The following is a 23542-nucleotide window of genomic DNA, read 5'->3' as shown; positions in this document are numbered from 1 at the left end:
CAAGTTTTAGAGTGGTTGGAATTTTTTAGAACCGTTCGTTGATGTCGATCTAACGGCAGACAAATACGAAGTACTGGGTAGTACTCCGATGAAACTACGCGAAAGTACTAAAACGAGTGGGGCCGGTACTCGTGACAAGGTGGGGACGCGTTTTAATCTAGGGGCAGTTTAGTCCTAGGAAAATTTGCACGCGCCGCCCCTCTCGTCGAATGCATAACCGCCGTCATGGTGCTACACATTCCACAATTACTCATCGGCGGCCATCTCCTCCCTCTCCTCCAAGTCCACCGCAGTCATCTCCTCCTTCTTGCCGCTGCAACTTCGCTCCACTCAGGCAACCCCCCCCCCCCCACCCACCCCACCCCCTCTTCCACGTTAGATCGAGCTGATGGCCGGCGGCGAGAACACCGACTTCGTGCAGATCGCCGGCGGCGACCAGGTCAAGTTGGCCAGGTTGAGGGAGATCCGTTGTTGGTTTGACAACACAAGGCAAATGAACTGGACGGCAATGGCCACTCTCAAGAATTTGACGAAGAAGGAGAGGGCAAAGCTTTGCCCCCCGCCCGCACAACCGATTCACAAAATCGAGATCCTCCTCTGGGCGATGGAGCAGGCCAATTCGTCCAGCGAGTGGACCAGGCGCAGGTGGTGGGCGTTCAGATCCAGGGTAGAGCATCCACTGGATCAGGAACCCACCGTGCATGAGGTGCCGTTGCAGATTGTGCAGCCTCCAACCGAGTCACCGGAGACTCCGAAGCGCAAGATGAGGAGGACAGTGGTCGCGACCTCGCTTCCCCGCCGTTCTCCACGCTTCCCTCGCCGCTCTCCTCGTCTGAACGGCGGCGGTAGCTATGTTTAGAGTAAGCTTCCCCACTCCTCATCTTCCTACTGCTCGTGCTTACATCGTGGTGATACTGATCGTAATAGCTCAGAGAGGGAATGCTAGATGGCATTTTAATCTCAATGAATTGCATGAATATTTGAGTACATGGATTTGGAGGATGGATTATGATGTATGTGAACCCTAGGAATCATATGAACCCCAGGAAAAATTAGTAATGTTCTAGTGGTAGACACTGAAATATTTCGGTACACACCGGTAGGCACTGAAATATTTCGGAACTGCCCTAGGCAAAATTTGTAATGTTGTAGTGGTGGACACTGAAATATTTCGGTACACACCGGTAGGCACTCAAATATTTCGGTACTGCCCTAGGCAAAATCTGTAATGTTGTAGTGGTAGACACTGAAATATTTCGGTACACACCGGTAGGCACTGAAATATTTCGTTACTACAATTTCAGTACACACCGATGCACACTGAATTATTTCACTACTGCAGTTTCAGTACACACTAAAATATTTCAGTACTGCAAATTCTATACAAAGTTGGCATTTTGTCATTTATGTGTGAATTAATCCATGCATCATATGGCATAACTTTGTACATGAGTTTGGGTCAATTTCATGTCTATTTATTGTTAAAATTATTGTCATGCCATGAAACACAAGACAAGTCACTGACCCAAGCTTGCAAAGATGCCATATCAATGTTGCTGATATGAATATGCATGTTTTCACCAAGTCTTGTGTCTGAATTAAAACTGAGCATTTTTTCTTGATGGTATCCATGGATCTAGAACTCCTATGAATTTGCTCATGTTGGATGTTTTGTTCTCCATCATTTGTACTAGCATTCCGTGCGATTAGATGCCATGACAAGACCCCTGTCATATTTATTTTCTTGCCTCCTACATCACATGTGTGTTTTGCAGGAAAAAACCTGGAGTTCACCAGGCTGGCTGAAGTTGTGAGGCTGTGAGGCTGATGGTGCTTCTACTGGCTGATCCTTCTTCTTTCAGTTTTTGTTCATCATTTCTCAAGCCATTGGACCAGGGCTACTTCCCTATGTGCTGTTAATGTATTAAGTAGTTCCTTCGAATTTGTAGTATTAGTTAGTTTGAATGTGGAAGTACCTTAATTTTTGGAACGAAATGTTGCTATGTAGGACCAAGGGTTTCATACCTTAATCTTTGGATAATTAATTATGTGAACTGTTGGATGTGTCGCACAACGAAACGCCTCTACCATTGATACTATAGTTCAATATGTCGGTCCAATTAGAGACCAGCCACTACCATATAGAACAGTGAGCATTTCATACTACAACCTGGCACGTACAAAACATCACACAGTGGAAGCACATCCCTAAGCACCTTGCTTTGTACAAGGTCTTAGAGACCAGCCTCTACCATATATAACAGTTACCATGTCACACTACAACATATAAAACATCACACAGTGGAATAATCATAGCTAATAGAGCATTAGTTACCCGTTAATAATAGTTGCAATCCATCACAAGCAATAGTACCTAGATATGAGTAGATATAGGTACGGTAATACACAACAAGTACTCGCAAACAAGAGCTAACATAACAAGTTCATTTCACATTGATACATGTCCCACCCCAGTTCTAAATGAGGTGGATGGTGATCATCATCCTCAAGTCATGGCGACGGGTGTTCGCAACAGTGAGTAGGATGGCCTATCCTACCCGAAGATTCTTGGCACAAAGGAACCTCTTCCACCCTGCCCTGCTCAAGACAGTGCGACCGTCCGTGTCCACCGCATAGGCACAGCTGGTGATGGAGCCCGTTCTGGTAAGGCGTAGTCCAGCAGCCATGCCTTCTTCGCCCGGGTCGATGCCACAGCTACCAAGTAACCTCTTAGATAATTTCTGAAAACAGTTGACATGATATATGATCATGTCACGTGCAATTATCAACAAAGCATACACTTCAAGACACATATATCATTTGATTCAACACTGAGCATATATATCATCACATCACTACACTATACGCCAAGCATCAAATTACTACAGTAATTAGGCATATCATTAGATTACTGCGTACACTAAGCATATCATCGCATATTACTACACTACATGCATGTCATAAAATTCTTCACTAAATGAATTCTAAACTAGGCCTCTCATCACAGTACTACAACATGCATATCATATGAACTACTACACTAACTAAGCATGCATATCATGTAATTACCACACTAAGTAACATACCATGATATGCCGTTTAACATTCGTCCTTGTGAGGCGGGTCACGAATGGCTTCCCTAGGCAGTCTTCACGTAGCGAAAGCATGTCCCAGAGGTTGCCGATTTCCTCGTCGCCCAGTCTGAGTCCTTGGGCATACAGGTATTCAACAAGTGGGTTCTCATCATCATCTGAATCAGCACCATCTTCCTTCTCATGAACTTCATCCTCACTATCCGGAATCAAATTTAGATAGATAACAGAAATCCTGGGCCTATCTCTTCTGAAGGAGAAGCTGATCAATTCACCCCCACTAAGACGCATGCGGGCGATGAAACGATCCCAATCATCTCCTCCTATCTGGGTTATCTTTCGCCCCTTCTCGACCTGCATAGTGTATGGGCCCCCAAGAGCGTCAAAGGTCACGGTGTCTGTGACGAGCTCATTGAATGCCAATCTCACATTGCATGGTACGATCTGTGTAAGATAAAAACAAATAGCAGACACAATACATTAGTGGAAATAGAAAAAAAACAAAAAGAATGTACTGTCAGAAGGTTCATATAAATTATTACCGCTGCAACAACAAAAGAAGGCTGGAAGTAGATGCCGAACAACGTGGCAGTAGAAAGGCTGGTCCGGCACCGTGAGTTGCAGCGTCCACATTGTGCTTCCTCCATTCTACACAGAACATGTTGAACTCTAAGTTGAATTGTACATAGTACAATACAAAGATCATACATATAATAAATCATAGTGATAACCTATACTGGCAATGGCCAATCAATCTATTTTCTATCATCTACGTAATAAAGCAATGCCAATGACAATGGCAATGCCCGTCTCATCTAAACCTGGGAATAGTTCGGCATCGAAACTAAAACCAGTCCAATCCACGGCACACATCAAAACCAAACCAATCAAGATATTTTCATTTAGAATCTAGACCAAACCGAACTATACATGCGCGTCATCCAACCCAGTCCAAACCGTTTTCAACTTTTGAATTTAATCCAAAGGTTCAAACCATGGACAAAGCCATATGCGAGGGCACGTCATGAATCTAGATCAAACATGGCGTCAAAGCTCGAGAGAGCCGACGAGCTCCGGCCGGCAACAGCGGCTCTTGGATTTGAAGCAGTAGTAGGTGGTAGTGGCGGCTCAAACTAATTGATTGATTTGGTCTCAAACCATATAAACCAAATCAAGATCCAATCAAAAAACTAAGTTTCAGTCCAAACCAATCGGCTCAGATCCGCCTCCGTAGGGAGACGCGTTTGGGGAAGGGAAGAAGAGGGGAGATCTCACGTACTTTCCATAGTTGGCGGCGGCCGCGCACCGGCAGCGAAGAGAGGGGTCATCGGGAGATAGCGGCGGAGGCGGCGGCGCTGGTCGAGAAGGGGAGAAAGAAAGATGTGGAGTGGTCGAGACGGGGAGAAAGAAAAATGTGGTACATGTGGTGGCTCGGTTGTGTGGATGACAAGGGGACCCACTTGTGTGACCGATAGCAATTGATGGCAAACCGCAGGAGGTGCACGACCGCGTGCACGACCGCCACGTCCCCACGTGGAATCGGGACGGCCAGGTGGGTGTGTCAAGTCAAATCAGCACCTGCGGCTTCTCGGTAACTCCAAGAGGCAGGAGCAGTGCCTTTCTTCCCCAAATCGGGTAGAAAACCCTCGTCCTCTCCCAAACCTAACCACCCTCTCTTCCTTCCTCACCACCTTACCACCCTCTCCTCCTTCGTCACCACCCTCCTCCCTTCCTACGCCTCCCTCCTCCTGTCTTTGACCGACGATGAAGCGCGGGCGTGAAGATGCGGCGGACGAGCCGGAGGCAACCATCGGAGCAGAGCAGTCTGCTGCCGTGGCTGCAGCCGTGGGTGGAGCAGCTGAGTCCGCCGTAGCGGCGGAAGCTGGCGGTGCAGCGACCGTTGTGCCTGCTCCCACTGCCATCGCAGCCGTCGAGGCACCCGTCGGCGAGCACAAGGTCGGGGAAGATCTGGAGGAGGAGGAGATGAGAAGGCGTAAGCGCAAGGTGCATGACGAAATCGAAGAGCTCATGGAGGAGAAAGCCATAAAGGAGTTCGACTTAGATAGCAGGAAGGGCAGCGACTTCAACGAGGATGCCATCGACGAGCTATCTGAGGTAGTACTCTGTTTTTTGCTCTGTTTTTTTCATGACATTGGGGTTTTTCTTGTTAACTAGATGAGCATCAATTTCACTTGGGCGTGCTAGTTGTACGTATGTAGGATTGTAGGGATCTAGCATAGATCTTCATGTTGGATGTGAATTTTTAAATCTGATTCACATTCTGATTCCAGCAGATACTCTGGGTTTTTTTTCATGGCATTGGGGTTAGTCTTGTTAACTAGATGAGCATAAGTTTCACAAGGGATACATTAATGAAAGAAGTGGGGTAATGAACCCAAATACAAGAAAATGTTCATGGCAGGGATACATTAATGAAAAAAGTGGGTTAAACAATGGATATATGGCAGGATTCTTCATTGGCTTCCCCAGGACAATGATAAAATGCTGCAGTTCCTGATTCGTTTTAGTTTATGTAGATGAATTAATTTGCGCACATGTTTATAGATGATTAGTTTGCACACATGTTCATAGATGATCCATTTGCAAATTCTATACAGATTTCCATTTTGCAAAGGAAGTGATCGCTCCCTTAATAATTATGGACTGACATTACATATCCACTGGATACCAAAAAATCAAAACATTTCATCTAGCCAATTTTCCACAGTATGTTATCTAGATGATCACAGCCACATCTCTCATCAATATGAGCAGTGAGACACCCCATAGCTCCTTTATCAATTTCCTTCTGAAAGTTATCAGGGTCTAACAATGTTGGAGAAGCAGTATTGCCGCTGTCAGAAAGAATAATGGTTTCTTCATTCCAGTAGATAGAACAAACCCCCCTTGTGTGAAACATGGAGGAGTACAATGAAGCCATTTTTCTGATTCCAATAAGAATTACACCTGTAAAGTATCAAATATCATTAAACCAAGCCACTTCATGTAGTCTTTCATGTGTTAATTATGTACAACTTGTGCACTAATCTATAAAGGCAACTATTCCACCGTCCATATTGATGCATGTCAATTTATTTGGCTCAATTATGTATGTGCACATACGCCTTATTTCTAGCAAATAGCTAGTTGCCATGTTACACATGTGTACTTTTAAAACATTGTAATTAAAGTCAATGTACCATAATAGATTAGCTGAGTTGTTCTATGTGTACTAATTCACTAATCCACAGGAGGATGACGACGACGTGGACTACAACATGGACAGCAGGCACAGCAAGAGCCGGTACACCCTGAGGCATCTGATTGCTGGGAAGATCAAGTACCGTTTCTTTGGCAAGATTGGGTGCTCTTTCTGTTGCAAGGTGATCGGTGGCGGCATAGATGGCATGATCCAGCATGCCTTCAGCACTGGCAATGGACATGGCAAGAATCGTAGTGCCAGTACTCTGGCTAAACATGCTGCCTACGCACGCTTCCTTGAGATTGTCAAAGTCAATGAGCCCTACAACATGCATTGAAGAAGGGAGAGAAGTGATGTGCTGCTAGAGTGCTGCTGCTGCCCCAGGACCGCCGTGTCCTCTTATGTTATCTATGTTTCTTTGTTGTTCGAGTCTAAAACTGATGTCCTATGGTGTGTCTGAACCTATGCTGAGCGGTGGTTGATCTGCCGTTTATGTTAAGAGTTTGCTGCTACTCTGGTTTAGTGTTCCTAGTTGTTAATACTATTTTGGTGATGCATGTTTAAGCCTTGTACAATGCTAGATGCTTAGGGTGGGGCTTAGAAAAATAAACAGGGTTTTTCTGAAGCACCGGTGCCTATTTCTACAGGAGAGACGCCTAGTTATGCGTCTACCCTGTAAAAATAAGCACCTGTGCTTAAGAAAATCCTGGTTTATTTCTATAAGCAACTCCCCTAAGCACCTTGCATTGTACAAGGCCCTAGCAACTCAAGTATCGTACGGTGGTTTATGTTATGGTTGCTGTGTTATTCTGCCGTACGATGATGCATGCTAGGAACTCTAATAATATGACTATGGTAGTTATAGCTTGGCATGACTATGTTTAGTGTATAACTCAGCATGTTCCTGCCATATCTATGAGCAGTTACAACTGAACTATGCATTGATTTTTGACAAAATTAAAGCATGAAAATGATTGCCGATTCCACCTATTGCCAAATCAAGCTTTGTACTGTTGATGCATTAGATATTGCAATAAGTAGAGGATGCTCATGATTGCCGAAAGTACCTATTTCCACTTTCTGATAAGAACTCAACGTGTATCAAATGATGCTAAAAGTAGAGCATGAGCATGAGAATGTATCAATGCATTAGATATTGCAATAAGTAGAGGATGCTCATGATTTCCAAAAGTACCTATTTTCACTTTCTGATAAGAAAAACAAAACGTGTATCAAATGATGCTAAAAGTAGAGCATGAGCATGAGCATGTATCAATTAATAATCAATTGATGCTACCTATTTGCGTTTGAATGGGCTCAATAAAGCTGGTGCTGGTTTATGCTCTCTGCGTGACCGTGATGGTAACGAAGACATTTGGTTGGCTATGGTCTTGCTGTCAAATTTAAGTTTCAGTTCTTTAAGACTCTTTGTTTTTGCTGCTTCCTCGGGATCGACTAGCTTTCTCAGGCGTCCACGTGCTCTCTTCCTTTTGGGGGAGTTGGGTGCACCATTTTTGGGGGAGTTGGGTGCACCGATATCCTTCTGGGAGTTGGATGTGTCAGGTTCGTTGGAACCATCAGGATTGTTGACTAATTGTACGTCCTCTTCTGAAGCATCAGGTAGAACTGCTTGCTGGGCATCATACACCTCCTTCTGTATAAGAGAGAGTGCTGCGTTAGTTCTAATCATGAGACATGTGAAATAAATGATATATTCTTGATGTAGCGCTAACCGTTATGGGGAACTTATATGATTCGAGACGAAGCGCATTGCAATTTGAATGTAGTAAGGCTGTACATATTTTCCACCTCAAAATATCTATCGTTGCCTATCTTGGATAACCGACACTGACGCCAGCATAGCTTTCAAGCTAAACAAAGTACAAATTTAAATTAGGCATTCAATTACCTGTTTCAAAATATCGGTCATTTCATCCCCGTTCCATGACAACATGTACTGCAGTGTCCAAACCGCACAGGAAGTCCTGCGATGTTTAGTTAAAGATCAGTAATCTTATTCGTGTACGCAAATAATAATTTATGAGGCCATGCGTACCCATCGGTCTATTGTGGTATGTTCTCATAGCGTTTTTTGGTCCATTCGGCAAAATTGATGTTCTTAGCTGGTGATATCAACCCTTTCTTGACAACTTCATCAATGCAGAACTGAATCGAGTCCACCTAGGGTACGACGAGTTATACATAGGGTTACGGTACTTTGGGAACTCATGTTCCATGCGGATCAAAAGAGGCAGCAAGAGAATACTTACAAGAGAATCTTCCTTGGTCTTGTCGCAATGATAATTCATGGAGTTCAAAGTCTGAATTTCTTTTTTGTCAAAATTAAACATCATTAGCATCCAATGGTTTTGGTGTACATTCAGTGGGACATGCACCTGCAGTAAAATTTGGGTTGGGTTGAGAACCGAAATTTGTCGTGTACAGTGTGTACGTAAACTATGAAAGTGTAGAAAACGTGTACCTTTCGGCGCCATACAAATTTTCCTGCTACACGAGCTAACCATGAGGCTGCACGTCCAACAGGAACCACCCCCTTCATTTGTAACAGCTTTTCGGTTTCTTGACGGGATATGATTGAGGTAGTATCATTCTCAATTTGGCTAATGCTAGCATATACCATAATAACCTGCCAAATTTTCAATCATACAATAATAAGACAGTTGTTGCAGTAATGATGTAGAATAGAGTATAATGGGCTTACATCACCATAAATGTATTTGTCGTCCAAATTTCGCTTCAGATTTTCTGCTGTGAGGGTAATGTCTCCGATTCTAGCTATTTCAACAGGGTTGTATGTTCCGTGGATGTAAACGGCTATCTCTATGTCCTCATCCGTGAACTTGTAATCATTACCAAAGACAGGCTTCATCGGAGTTAATTGTGGTTCCTCATTGTTTTCCGTCACATGTCTTGCACTTGGTGTACTCGAAGTCCCTATCGTGAATTGGCTAGCCCTAGGAGTTCCTGTCAGGGATGAATTGCACACATTGACTTGATCCTACAATGAACAAAGGTAGTTCATCATTAGTTTGTTACTTTTAGATATTAACGTGTTGGGCCATATTGATCACCTGCACGCCTACTTTCTGTGACACTGATTGTCGGTTGCTTGTAAATTCGTATTTTAATTCCTGTAACAATGCAAACAATAATGAACATGAAGGAGCATATTCATAAAAAATACAAAATGCACAGTATGACATACATGGAGTTCCCTCCTTAAGTCCTTAATTTCGTGCTCAGCCTTCGACAACCTAGGATTAGTGCCAGTTTTAGTCTTCATGTCGATCAAGTCTTCACCTAGAGTCTGGTATTTAACATCAAATCTGTGCTCAATTTCCATTAACTTCCTGCCTACCTTCTTTTCATGATCAGCAATGCGTGCATTCATGACTTCAACTACCATTTCAATCTGTGTAAACAAAATAAAACCCCGTTGATAACAATAGCTAAATGAATGAGGTTCCATGACACCTATTTGTGATATTGCAAAACAAATAGTCTTTGGAGTACATACTTGCTGGCTACTAAATTGCTGTCCTTGTGATGGTGCTCGATACGAATCATGTTGATGCACATGTTCATCTTTTTTTTTGGAAAATTATTAGAATTCTCGGACGGTCGTTGAGGAGCACAAATTTCCATGACAGCCTATTTTTATAAAATATAATGAACCATTAGTACCAAATAAAAAATCGGATATAGAAAGTTCAATTGTAGATAGGTACCAGCCCGTTATGAAGACCTCCTTTCTCGTAAGCATCGCTTCTTAAAGTAGCCATCATTTCGTCCCATCGTGCGATCAATGGAGGGGGTCTAGAAGCATACATTAAACGGCCACTACGCACGTGCTCCCAGTACCAATACTACACATTAAATTATTTCATCACCATACAGATATGCAACAGAACAATAATTAAAGGACATTAAGTACTGATCTAGCACTAACCTGGAGCAGAGTTAGATTTCCTTGCAGATTTACGTGATCTCGATTTCTAAACTTGTGAACGGACTTGAAGAAGTGATTAAGTGTGAAACATCCCCAGTTAAATTTCCGAAGGTTTTCAAGATCTGTAACAAGGTTGAGAAATTTCGAGTCCACATAATGTTGTGCTGTTGGTGCTAGAACAGTACCAATTGCGTACAAAATGAACCGTCTCAGGAAATCGCCGTCTGGGGCTTTGGAAGCTCGGATCGCCGTTTCAAGGTCAGAAATCAAAATTTTCCCATTGTTTGCATACGCGGTAAACAATTCTGTGTCGGTTTGATTTTCCAGATGTGGCTCTATATCCTTCCCTTCTATCGGAATGCCAAATATACCTTGCACGTCCTCTTTCGTCCGATGGTAATGGATTTCGTGTCCATATCTATGCTCTTGGCTAGTCTAACCAACATTATGCGCCGTAGAGTCACTTCATGCATCTGGGTTAGACCGCCAAGACTGGTTTCTGATATGATGTACTTTTTGTGGTCTTGTGACAACAGTTTCATGGTTTTTTCGAACCTTGTCTGTGAGCATACTAACTTCATATGACCATGCTTTTCGGCGAGTTCCTGTTACATTCCATTAAATTATACTGAGTACACATGAATTATGTGTATGAAACGATTGTACACAAACAGTCAATTACTTACCGCATCGGTAGTTTCGGAGATGGGCTTTTCTCCATTATGAAGGTTTGTATCTGAAACTGACATTGTTGCCTCGTATGCAATGATAAAATCCGGCTCAATTAATCTAAACAAAATTGGAAAATGTATAACAAAATTAGCAGACAATTAATTTTAACAAAATTAACTGGCTCATTTAACATATGATCCACTTATGGGTTTAAGCACAGAACCTATTTGGGTGCAAAACCTATGAGGGTTAAACAACTAAAGCAGTGGCGGACAACGATTATAAAGAGTTACGATCAGCTAATACCTTAACTCGGAGACGGTGCCACCGAGTATATGGCGGCGGTTAGTGCGTCGGAAACTATAAGTGCCGGTATAGCGCGGTCGACGGCGCAAAGGAAAAACGGTGCGTTCACGCGAGGAGGAGGCAGCGAGAAGAACACTGACGTCCGAGCCCTCAGATCACGTTGGCGCTGGGCGGCGAGTGGTGGCCGCCGACTCCTGTATTCCGTGGGCGACCGGCGTCTCCGATCTGATCTTGCAGCGATCGTGGGAGGTGCGGACGGCCCGGGTGGTTAGAATGCGGAGCTGTAATCGTGGGATTTAGGGAGGGGTGGGCCGCGTGAGTTATGTGAGATTTGGATAAATGATATAAAGAAATAAGAAAATCTTGTCAACTTGTTTAGGGGTTTAGGGGTTTAGGGTCTAGGGGTTTAGGGTTATTAGGGTTTAGGGGTTTAGGGTTATTAGGGTTTAGGGATTTAGGGGTTCAGTGTTTAGGGTTATCTGGGGTTAGGGTTATCAGGGTTTAGGGTTGAGTGTTTACATGCAAGCCCGGAAATGCGCGTGTTAGAGATCGTACTTGCATGTATATGTACTAATGATCCCAGACTTTCTTAATGGCATCCCATGACCACATAGAGAATGTATGCATAATGATTTCCATGTGGGGCAAAATTTTGAATGTTTTTACGGTTTAGTGGGGGGGTTAGGGTTATCAGGGTTTAGGGTTTAAGGGTTTTAGGCTTGACGGAACTATGTTTGTCTTACGGTGGACGTAGCACACACACCGTACATTGGTCGAGTGTTGGTCTACGATGGATTCCCTCCGGTAGCATCGATCCGGTCCGTTGAATGGCTCGGCCGACAAACTTCGTGCCACATAGAGCATGCATCCATCCACTGGACCGGATCAATGTTGGTTTCATACAGGTGAGGAAACCTGCTAGTGCTTTCGGGATGTTGACATGCTAGGCCGGAAATGCGCGTGTCAGAGATCGTACTTGCGTGTATAATCCCAAACTTTTTTCATGGCATCCCATGACCCCATAGAGAATGCATGCATAATGGTTTCCATGTGGGGCAAAAATTTGAATGTTTTTACGGTTTAGTGGGGGGGGGGTTAGGGTTATCAGGGTTTAGGGTTTAAGGGTTTTAGGGTTGACGGAACTATGTATGTGTTACGGTGGACGTAGCACACACACCGGACATTGGTGGAGCGTTGGTCTACAATGGATTCCCTCCGGTAGCATCGATCCGGTCCGTTGAATGGCTCGGCCGACAAACTTCGTGCCACATAGAGCATGCATCCATCCACTAGACCGGATCAATGTTGGGTTGGTTTCATACAGGTGAGGAAACCAGCTAGTGCTTTCGGGGTGTTGACATGCTAGGCCGGAAATGCGCGTGTCAGAGATCGTACTTGCGTGTATAATCCCAAACTTTTTTCATGGCATCCCATGACCCCATAGAGAATGCATGCATAATGGTTTCCATGTGGGGCAAAAATTTGAATGTTTTTACGGTTTACTAGGGGGGTTTAGGGTTATCAGGGTTTAGGGTTTAAGGGTTTTAGGGTTGACGGAACTATGTTTGTCTTATGGTGGACGTAGCACACACACCGGACATTGATGGAGCGTTGGTCTACAATGGATTCCCTCCTGTAGCATCGATCTGGTCCGTCGACTGGCTCGGCCGACATACTTCGTGCCACATAGAGCATGCATGCATCCACTGAACCGGATCGATGTTGGGTTGGTTTACATGTACATGTACAGGGACCCGAAATGCGCGTGTCAGAGATCGTACTTGCGTGTACATGTACCATCCGTTCCATCCACTGGCTGGCCGACAACCTTCGTGCCACATTGTTCACATTGTCCAATTAACACTTTGTATAGATTTTTTTGGTAAAAAATGAACGAAATAATGCAACTAATCTGAACGTAACATTTGGCATGTATCAAACCAAGTTGCCACTATTCCTCAAAAACAAAACCCAGTTAGCCACTAATTGCGCCAAACATATCTCGTAATTACCAACGAAAATGGGTTGACAATTATTTCTGGAAATTCTTGGAATGAATGTATTGCTCTTCCTTTTTTAGAGAACAGTAAGTTAGAATGGTGGGCCGCGGGTTGGCACGCGCACGGCGATGGCTCGGGCTTGTGTGATATGTGGTTCCACCCGCGGTCAGTGCACATGTTTTGGAAGCCCCGAAAAGACCGCGCTCGTTAAAAAAAACTTGCATCGAAGCGCATTACTTCAAAATAACTAATTAACCCTACAATCACGGATATATACCTTCCCATTCTACCGCATATCTACCCTATCCTAACCACCCCCATCTACCTTGTTTCTCCTCACATAGCCATCGCCGGGATCGCGCCATCGCTTCTCAAGCGACCACGCCGACGCCGGATTAAAAAGGTCTCCTCCACGGCTCCTCTCATCTTCGATTGCAGTGCTGATTATTTTTTCCATTGATTCGACCAAGAAGTAATTTCCGAAGAGATTAGAAAATCCAGCTTTTGCCATAATTGAGTAGTTCTGGTGTAATTCGAGTACAGGATGTCATGCAAGATCTTTTTGATTGATAGTTTGTAGTAGTTGATCGTACGAACTGATTATGAATATTTTTTCACGGTCGTATTGTTTCGAATTAGTTGGATGAGGTTGTAGATACAGTTTTCATACTATGGGTATATGTGTTGCTGTAGGGACCATGGTCTCAGAGGCGCATAACAACCGTGCGGAGTACGACAAGTCTTTGCATGAAGCGCGTCGGGAGATCGACTTGAAGGTGCAAAAGGATCGCGCTGAGGTAGATAAGAAACTGAAAAAAGAACGTTCATACGTGGACAGGATGATAAAGGAGGAGCATGAGGAGTTTTCCCGTAAGATAACGAAGATGCGTCTTGAGATTGAAGAAAAGTATAAGCGGGACTGTGAGTACATGGAAAAAAAGTTTGTCTTTGGCTATAAGGAAATGCATCAAACGTTGCAGAAGGACCGGAAGCTTGTGGACAGTATTATACAGACAGAGCGAGTCAGGATGGATGCCTATGTGTTGCAGGTACGTGCGGATATGGACAGTAAGCTGCTACAGGTGCGGTCTGACATGGATTATAAGGCCATGCTGGAGAAGGTCCGCTTGGAAGGACATATGTTAGAAGACCGTGCGATCTCACGGCCACCCCGACAACATGTCTTCAATTATTCTCCCCCTGTAAGTATCCCGCACCGATTCTATATATTAAGGACCTACGTATTCTATGATACAAACATCTTCAATTTGTGGCAACCTTATGTCGGCGATTGTATGTAGGATAAGCATCATGAGACGGCACAGTCGCCATTCACTCGAGACATTGCGATAGAGTCACCCGTTCAATGCCACATCAGTCCACCCCAACAACATATCGTCAATTCTCCCCTTGTAAATACCTCGCAACGATGCATACCCAAGATATGGTATGACCTTTCAAAACTTGTGTGTAAACCCACTGTCGACGTTTCATACGCAGGATAAGAAACCTGTGATGGCAGAGTCCCCAGTCACACCACATGAAGGATACATTCCACATAACAAGGTGAAAAGGTTTGAGATGACACAATCCCCAGTCACTCCACATGAAGGATACATTCCACAAAAGCAGGTAACAACGCCGCAATGTTGCTATGCACATACAAAATTATGTTTGCCCCTTTACTCATTGAATGTATTTACTCTGATGTGAGATACTAGGTGCTGGTCATGGAATTTTTTGTTAGTAGGGATGATGAGATGTCACATGTCTCGAGAGCATACTTTGATGAACACTCGACAGAAGTCAGAATTTTTGAACCCGCCAAAGCGACCTACGATCTCATTATGAGTGAAATGAGAGATTCTTGGTTGCAAAATGGGAGCAGAACTGTACTACTTCTTAGCCGGGTCCGCGTGGAAGCTGCCAAAAGGAATGTTCTTGATTGCAGGACCAGATGATGTAGAAAAAATGCTTTCTGATCTGAATGGCAGCAAGACATGTCACCTGTACATTGTGTACAATAAAACTACGGGTTGTTTTTCCGAGGATGACATTGATCCAGAGGTTTAAATTTTAAATGTTACATGCATGTAGTTTATGGCTACGTCTTTTTTGAGTTCTTCCTAATACAATTCCTATTGTTTTCTACAGGAAGTGAGAATCCAAGAAATGGAGGGTCTTGCTAGAGAGTTGGCGGAGAAAGACCAAGAAAAACTTCAGTTGTATGGTTACATTGATGTTAAAGAGAAAAAGATTGAAGCATATGGGTCGTCGCCAAGCCCGACGCAATCTCCAACGACGCAACACAAGAGGTCACTGGATTTTGGCAGTGCAGAAGACCATATGGAGTAGGCTCAATTGTTTTCGGAGTCGAAAACAATTCTAAGAAAGCCCAACCACTCTAAAACTTGTAATATAGTACTAGCACCTAGGACTACAAGACCAGTTTAAGCTTCAAACCAGGATTATTTTGTTGCAAACAAACACTTTTTTTCTGTTTCACACTATGTTCGCAATTATGGTATAATTTATTCATGAGACAGTTCTTTGAACAACAATGCATGTGTTTTATGATCAATCATACAGTTGTTTGTGAGATGGCATTGTATCAAAAGAAGTTTCCATCTATAAAACTTGTAAAAATTCATTTATGTTGTCTTTGTTCAAACTGTTTTTTCGTGCCTTTCATCTACACGTGTGCGTAATCATTATAGCCTACAAAACCATACAACATCGAATTTTTTTTCCAGTTAACCAATGACATATCAAATAGACGGGCAGAAATCATAACAAAGTACTAGACATTACAGAACGGAACAGAACCCACAACCAACATGAAAAACAACCCACCGGCGCACGGGAGCGCGTTGCACGGGAGCTTGTTTTCGGGTAGAAATCATAACATAGTTCGGATATATAAAGTTCACGTCCGCCACCCACGCATGAAAACCCACGTCGCCGCCATTCCCATGCATGTATGCCTCAGGCGCAGACAACGAGATGGCCCAACGGTCCATCCAGCGACCCAGCGGGTGAGGCTGGCGTGGGACGGCCCATCCGAATTAGGGCCAATCCGAATTAGGCCATTAGAACCCTCCCCCACTCCACCTATTCCCCTCGCACTGTGGCCTCCCTCCCTCCATCGCCAGATCCCCCACTCGACCCCCTCTGTCCCCCGTGCCTGCACGCTGTCGGCGACTCCACCCCCGCCGCCCCCGCGCCCCCCGAACAGGATCGGCCGAGCGCGTTGCTGTTGGGGAACGCAGTAATTTCAAAATTTTCCTACGCACACGCAAGATCATGGTGATGCATAGCAACGATAGGGGAGAGTGTTGTCTACGTACCCACGCAGACCGACTGCGGAAGCGTTGACGCAACGTAGAGGAAGTAGTCGTACGTCTTCCCGATCCGACTGATCCAAGCACCGTTACTCCGGCACCTCCGAGTTCTTAGCACACGTACAGCTCGATGACGCTCCCCGGGCTCCGATCCAGCAAAGCTTCGGGGATGAGTTCCGTCAGCACAACGGCGTGGTGACGATGATGATGTACTACCGACGCAGGGCTTCGCCTAAGCACTACAACGATATGATCGAGGTGGAATATGGTGGCAGGGGGCACCGCACACGGTTAAGGAACGATCACGTGGATCAACTTGTGTGTTTAGAGGTGCCCCCTGCCCCCGTATATAAAGGATCCAAGGGGAAGGGGGCGGCCGGCCAGGAGGAGGGCGCAGGAGGAGTCCTACTCCTACCGGGAGTAGGACTCCCCCCCCCCAATCCTAGTTGGAATAGGATTCCTTGAGGGGGGAAGAGAGAGAGGGGGGGCCGGCCACCTCTCCTTGTCCTAATAGGACTAGGGGAGGGGGGAGGCGCGCGGCCCACCTTGGGCTGCCCCTTTCTCCTTTCCACTAAAGCCCACTAAGGCCCATATAGCTCCCGGGGGGTTCCGGTAACCTCCCGGTACTCCGGTAAAATCCCGATTTCACCCGGAACACTTTCGATATCCAAACATAGGCTTCCAATATATCAATCTTTATGTCTCGACCATTTCGAGACTCCTCGTCATGTCCGTGATCACATCCGGGACTCCGAACTAACTTTGGTACATCAAAATGTATAAACTCATAATAACTGTCAACGTAATGTTAAGCGTGCGGACCCTAGGGTTCGAGAACAATGTAGACATGACTGAGACAAATCTCCGGTCAATAACCAATAGCGGGACCTGGATGCCCATATTGGCTCCTACATATTCTACGAAGATCTTTATCGGTCAGACCGCATAACAACATACGTTGTTCCCTTTGTCATCGGTATGTTACTTGCCCGAGATTCGATCGTCGGTATCCAATACCTAGTTCAATCTCGTTACCGGCAAGTCTCTTTACTCGTTCCGTAATACATCATCCCGCAACTAACTCATTAGTTGCAATGCTTGCAAGCTTAAGTGATGTGCATTACCGAGAGGGCCCAGAGATACCTCTCCGACAATCGGAGTGACAAAACCTAATCTCGAAATACGCCAACCCAACATGTACCTTTGGAGACACCTTGTAGTACTCCTTTATAATCACCCAGTTACGTTGTGACGTTTGGTAGCACCCAAAGTGTTCCTCTGGTAAATCGGGAGTTGCATAATCTCATAGTTATAGGAACATGTATAAGTCATGAAGAAAGCAATAGCAACATACTAAACGATCGGGTGCTAAGCTAATGGAATGGGTCATGTCAATCAGATCATTCAACTAATGATGTGACCTCGTTAATCAAATAACAACACTTTGTTCATGGTCAGGAAACATAACCATCTTTGATTAACGAGCTAGTCAAGTAGAGGCATACTAGTGACACTAAGTTTGTCTATGTATTCACACATGTATTATGTTTCCGGTTAATACAATTCTAGCATGAATAATAAACATTTATCATGATATAAGGAAATAAATAATAACTTTATTATTGCCTCTAGGGCATATTTCCTTCAGTTGTCGGATCCATCTCCTCAACCACCGCAGGACAGCGCAGGTACCCCAGTTTCTGTTCACGTCTCAATGGTATCCATGCTGATAATGCTAGGTAGATCGACTGCGTGTAGCAATTTTGTGCCACCAATCCACTTTTCTGGAAAATACTTGCTAGAAAACCATATAAAACTTGTGATGCTTGCTACTGTATAATATAGGACTTTTCAAAGTTCTGTTATGATGGCACTATTGGACACATACAGTAGAGCAGCGTTTTTAGTTGTCATACTTTCAGTTACCATCACTGCTTGGGAAAGGTCGAATTGGATGCATTCAGGTCTGCAGTTGATAGTGTATCATCATAATGTAGGTGTTGTGTTGTGTGATTCTTCATGCTGAGAACTTCAGCTTTTTCAGTTATTGCACTTCTGCAGGTTTTGTGGGAGTAGTTATGTGTCATGCATGTCTTTGCTAGGATCAGACAGTTATAGTGAAAGGCTTATGTATAAAAAAACTACTAAATGATCACAAAAACTTCTAGACAACATTCTGTATGATCTGACCAAAACTTGAACTAAATGATCACCAAAACTTGAAGGATTTTGCATCACATCACAACCATAAGTGTTCTGCACCAGCATCATAACAATCACATAACTACATAACAAAAGCAAACTTGTTCATCATTACAAAAGCAAACTTGTTCAACATAACAAAAGCAAACTTGTTCATCATTACAAAAGCAAACTTGTTCAACCACATAACTACAAACTGAGACACATAATACCACAAACAACTCAATATCCCCAGTAGTAGGGGTCATCCCAATGATCCTTTGCCTCTTGCCATTGCTTCAAACCTTCTTTGATGGTTTCGATTTTCTTCCTTGCCTCATAGGTGATGTACGCATCTTTCGCTGCGTACTCGATGAGGTTGTTTGGCAGTGGGCTGTCCCCCCATAGTTTGTGGTCCAATTTCTTGTTGATCTTCTGCTTCATTTCCTTGTACGATGGGTGGACGAGGCTGGCTACAAACTCAGCCAAAGACTGCCACTTCTTTCCATTGTTTGGAACTCTCCATTTGCGCTGTATGTCGACGTACTTGTCGGGGTTGATCTCCAAACCAGACAACTTTAGCTTCTCCTTGTCACCTCCAATGGAGAAGCCAACAAAGGTGTACAGCTTCTTCTCCTGCAGGAGCGGGCGGAGTTCCTTGGGCCTGCATCAAATTAATTTGGTGCATCAAATTCATCTACTTCAAAAACTTCAGAAACTACTAATTACACAGAAACTTCAGAACTAGTATTGCATCTACTTCAGAACTTCAGAACTAGTATTGCATCTACTTCAGAACTTCAGAACTATTGCATCTACTTGAGAAACTTCAGAAACTTCAGAAACTACTAATTAGACAGAAACTTCAGAACTTCAGAACTAGTATTGCATCTACTTCAGAACTTCAGAACTATTGCCTCTACTTCAGAAACTTCAGAAACTCCAGAAACTACTAATTAGACAGAAACTTCAGAAGTTCAGAAACTTTAGAACTTCAGAACTAGTATTGCATCTACTTCACAACTTCAGAACTATTGCATCTACTTCAAAAACTTCAGAAACTACTAATTAGACAGAAACGTCAGAACTTCAGAAACTTCAGAACTGGATGTTTTTACCATTTGGTTGCCGCGGTGATGTGGTATACCAGGACGAGATCCTCCACGCATAACTGCAGAACTGCAGCCATTTGTGGAGGTTCGTCTTCCCTCGTATACTCGACATCAACGCCGACCGACCAAGAAAGCATGCCGCCGAGCCTCCTCCTGATCTCGCGGATCCTCTTGTCGGCTTCGTCTGGATTGCTGGTGCATACGACATCCAGCTTCTCCTTCTTCAGGTGGATATCAACCATGAGCGGCACGGTGTAGTCCTGCTTCTGCCCGGGGACCGGAACGTCGTCGTCGACCACCAGCGGCTCCTTGCCAGACGCCTCACCTACGTGATGCTTGGCAGACGGAGGGGAGTTGCTCCATGATGACTCCGCCATTCTCTTGGCAGACGGAGGGGAGTTGCTCCACGATTCCTCTGCCATTGCCCTCCTGGCCAGCGATGGTGGAGGCAGAGGGGAGTTGCTTGATGGTGGAGGCAGAGGGAGGCAGAGGGAGGAAGATGGAGCGCCAATGGAATGAGGAGGGAGGCAGAGGGAGGCAGATGGAGCGGCAATGGAATAGGAGGGGAGTTCCCTGCGTCGTGGGGAGTTGCCAGTGGAGGGGAGTCGTGGGGAGTTGGCAGTGGAGTGGAGACGTGGGGAGTTGCCTCGAAAACTCAAACGTCCTGCCCTTTGGCCCTCGAAAAATCTGGAGGGGAGACATGGGCCCTTTGGTTTGTCTTGTTTCTGAAACAAAACAAAAAAATAACAGCCATATTTTGCTCTAAACTTAATGATCACTGCAACCATATTAAGAGATCAAAAATGGCACCAAAAAGTCACTGCATCCATCCAAAATGGCACCAAAACAGCACCAAAACAACATCAGCCAAAACAGCAAAAAATGCCACCAAAATTGCACCAAAGTATCAGCCAAAATGGCACCAGAGTTTTAATGCATTGTATCTTCACCATCAGCCAAAATGGCACTAGATTTTGCATTGTATCTTCACCATCTGCCTCTTCATAACCAAAGTCTCATGCATTTTGCTACCTGGAGAGAATTGTAGTAGAGAAACTACATCAGGATCACATCAGGATCATCCGCCCCGTAACATATGATTTCTTAGATTTCGATCGTTCTTTTTTTCTAACATTCCGTGTTCTGTGCAGTGAGATAGACACAACGCTACAAATGCAGGCTGACAACGCCCGCGATTTCATCACCATCAGGACAGACGGCGGCTTCATCCACGCTCCGGTCCCATGAGTCGAGTCGAAAGTAGTGATGCTATGTGTAGTTCTGAAACATTGATTGGACAGTCGTTCAACTTAGATGTAATCGATGCTATTTATTAGTAGGACCATGAATTGTGCTATTAATGTCTTGCTTTTCTCTTCCAATCCTTTTGTTGCATACTTATGTATTGCTTATGTATTGTCTGTTGTTTGGCTTGTGCATAGAGATGCCGTCGTATGTCGTGTACAAGGGTAAGGTTCCCGGAGTCTACGACGACTGGGAGGAGTGTCGGAGACAGGTTCACCGTTTCAGCGGTAATAGTTACAAAGGGTACACCACTAGGGCGGAAGCGGAATCTAGATACGCCCGCTATCTAGAGGGAGAGAGGAGGGAGCGTTGGAGGAACCGGATGAAGACCAGTTTCATCGCGATGATGCTCATCGTGATGACCGCAACTCTCTTCTATGTGATGGTAGTTTAGATGATCGATATCGACTTGTAATGTGAATACAAACTCGCTACTCGCGGTCTCGAGACTTGTAATGTTCTATCTTTGTTCGGTCTTTTGAATTCGGAGACTAATATGATGAATTGTATCCGGAGACTAATCTTCTATTGTATTCGATGAATGTGTTGTTGCTGTGTGCTGCTGTCTATATTCTGTCCAATAATATATTTTGTAACCTGTGAAAATATCAGAAATGTGCAAGAGTCGGGGACCTGCATGCAAGAGTCGGTGACCTGCATGCAAGAGTCGGGGACCTGCATGTGAATAGTGATTCATCAAGGCCTTGACAGCTACTGGCACAGCGACTGCCGCCCGATTTGCATGCAGCGAAGATGAACGTGCATGGAAGTTTTTCAAAGATTTCCAAGCACACCCCAGTGGGCCCCGCTTATTTAAAAAATACGTCAGTCATTATTGCTCTGTAAATGAAGAATATGCATGATGATTATGAATATGCATGACAACCATAGTAAGGGTGAAGAATCATAGTGCCCAATTTGTCGAAATACATCATCATTCTTAAAGTTGGACATCAAATGATACACACAGAAAATGGAAACGAAAGATGTCGAAATAATATAGTAACATGGCAGTACAACCACACTTCACTAAATTACTGTCACGATGAAATAGAATGTAAAGACCACGTCACACAAAGCTGAATGGCACACAACTTTCTCTGGCTCATCGTCGGTTCATGCTGTATGTAGATGTCACAGTTCAGCCTCGAGATCCTACACAGAAGAATACAATAAATCACATGGACATCAATTATGAGTAAATCTCATGCAAAAAAATATGAACATATTTCGTACCTCTAGCAATTTAGCGCATTTACATCGATTGTGACCTGGTTTCTTGCAATAGCCACAGATATTCTGTGATCTTGACTTCTTTGTCTTTGCCTGCAGTCTTTTCTTTGGTGCACCTCATCCTCGCACATGCACGGGATCCAGAACCTTATCAACTTTCTGCGAGTGCGGCATCAACGGGCCAAACCTAATGCTGTTATGCTGAGCATTAGTTGACTCCTTGCTGTCAGCTTGTTCAAAACTTGATTGCTTGCCTTGATGTTGTGCTTGCAAAAGCATCTTTAGACGGTGATAGTCCTCATCAGAGTGGCATGCCTTGAAACTGGCGGCGTGACTACAATTCCGCAACTCGCGGTACCTCTGCAGGCTTACCGAATAGTCATACATCTGGTTTTTTCTGGTAGGTGCATATGCACATTTTGCATTCATAGTCCACCTAGTGGGAACGCAACAACCGGGCAGAATTGTTTGTTTTAAAATCCCCAATATGTAAAAAATGTGGGAACATGGTGTGCCTGCGCATTCCAGCTTACGGCAAGAACAACTCACCCTGTGCAAAAGACCTCCTTGCTCTTCAATGCGCACTCCAAACTTTTTATCCATTCTTTCCTGCTTGGACACAACATAAGTGGAATCTTCTGATCCATCTAGTATCTCTCTGATCTGACATTTGCTGACAACATCTATGCTCCATAAGACCATCTTAAAGACACTAGGTGTGAAAACTGTTGCGGCGTGTTTCTCAAGCGGCGAAGCATTTTCCTCTGTAAATGGAACGGACTGCAAGGCTTCGACGTCATGGAGAGGTTCGTTAATCCGTCGCGATGCAAGGCAACGCTCATAGTGCTCTAGCATTTCAAACAACGACATCTTACCCTCAAGATGCATATGTAGCACAGAGTTCAAGCTCTCACTCCTCTGATTGCTTCTCAATCCTAGGAAACAACGCCCCTCAAGATATGGAGCACACCACAACTTTCTCATCTGATACATCTGATGCAGCCAAGACTCCTCACTGGTTACTTTATTCCGTTGTAAGAATTGTATCCATTTTATCTCATGCTCTTCAATGGAAGAAGTATCATAAATGAAAGATCTGAATTCCTCCTTTACGTCGTCATCATGCAG

This window comes from Triticum urartu, chromosome 5 (assembly GCF_003073215.2).
Source record: "Triticum urartu cultivar G1812 chromosome 5, Tu2.1, whole genome shotgun sequence".
NCBI lineage: Eukaryota > Viridiplantae > Streptophyta > Magnoliopsida > Poales > Poaceae > Triticum > Triticum urartu.
Note: the sequence above shows the minus strand (reverse complement) of the source record.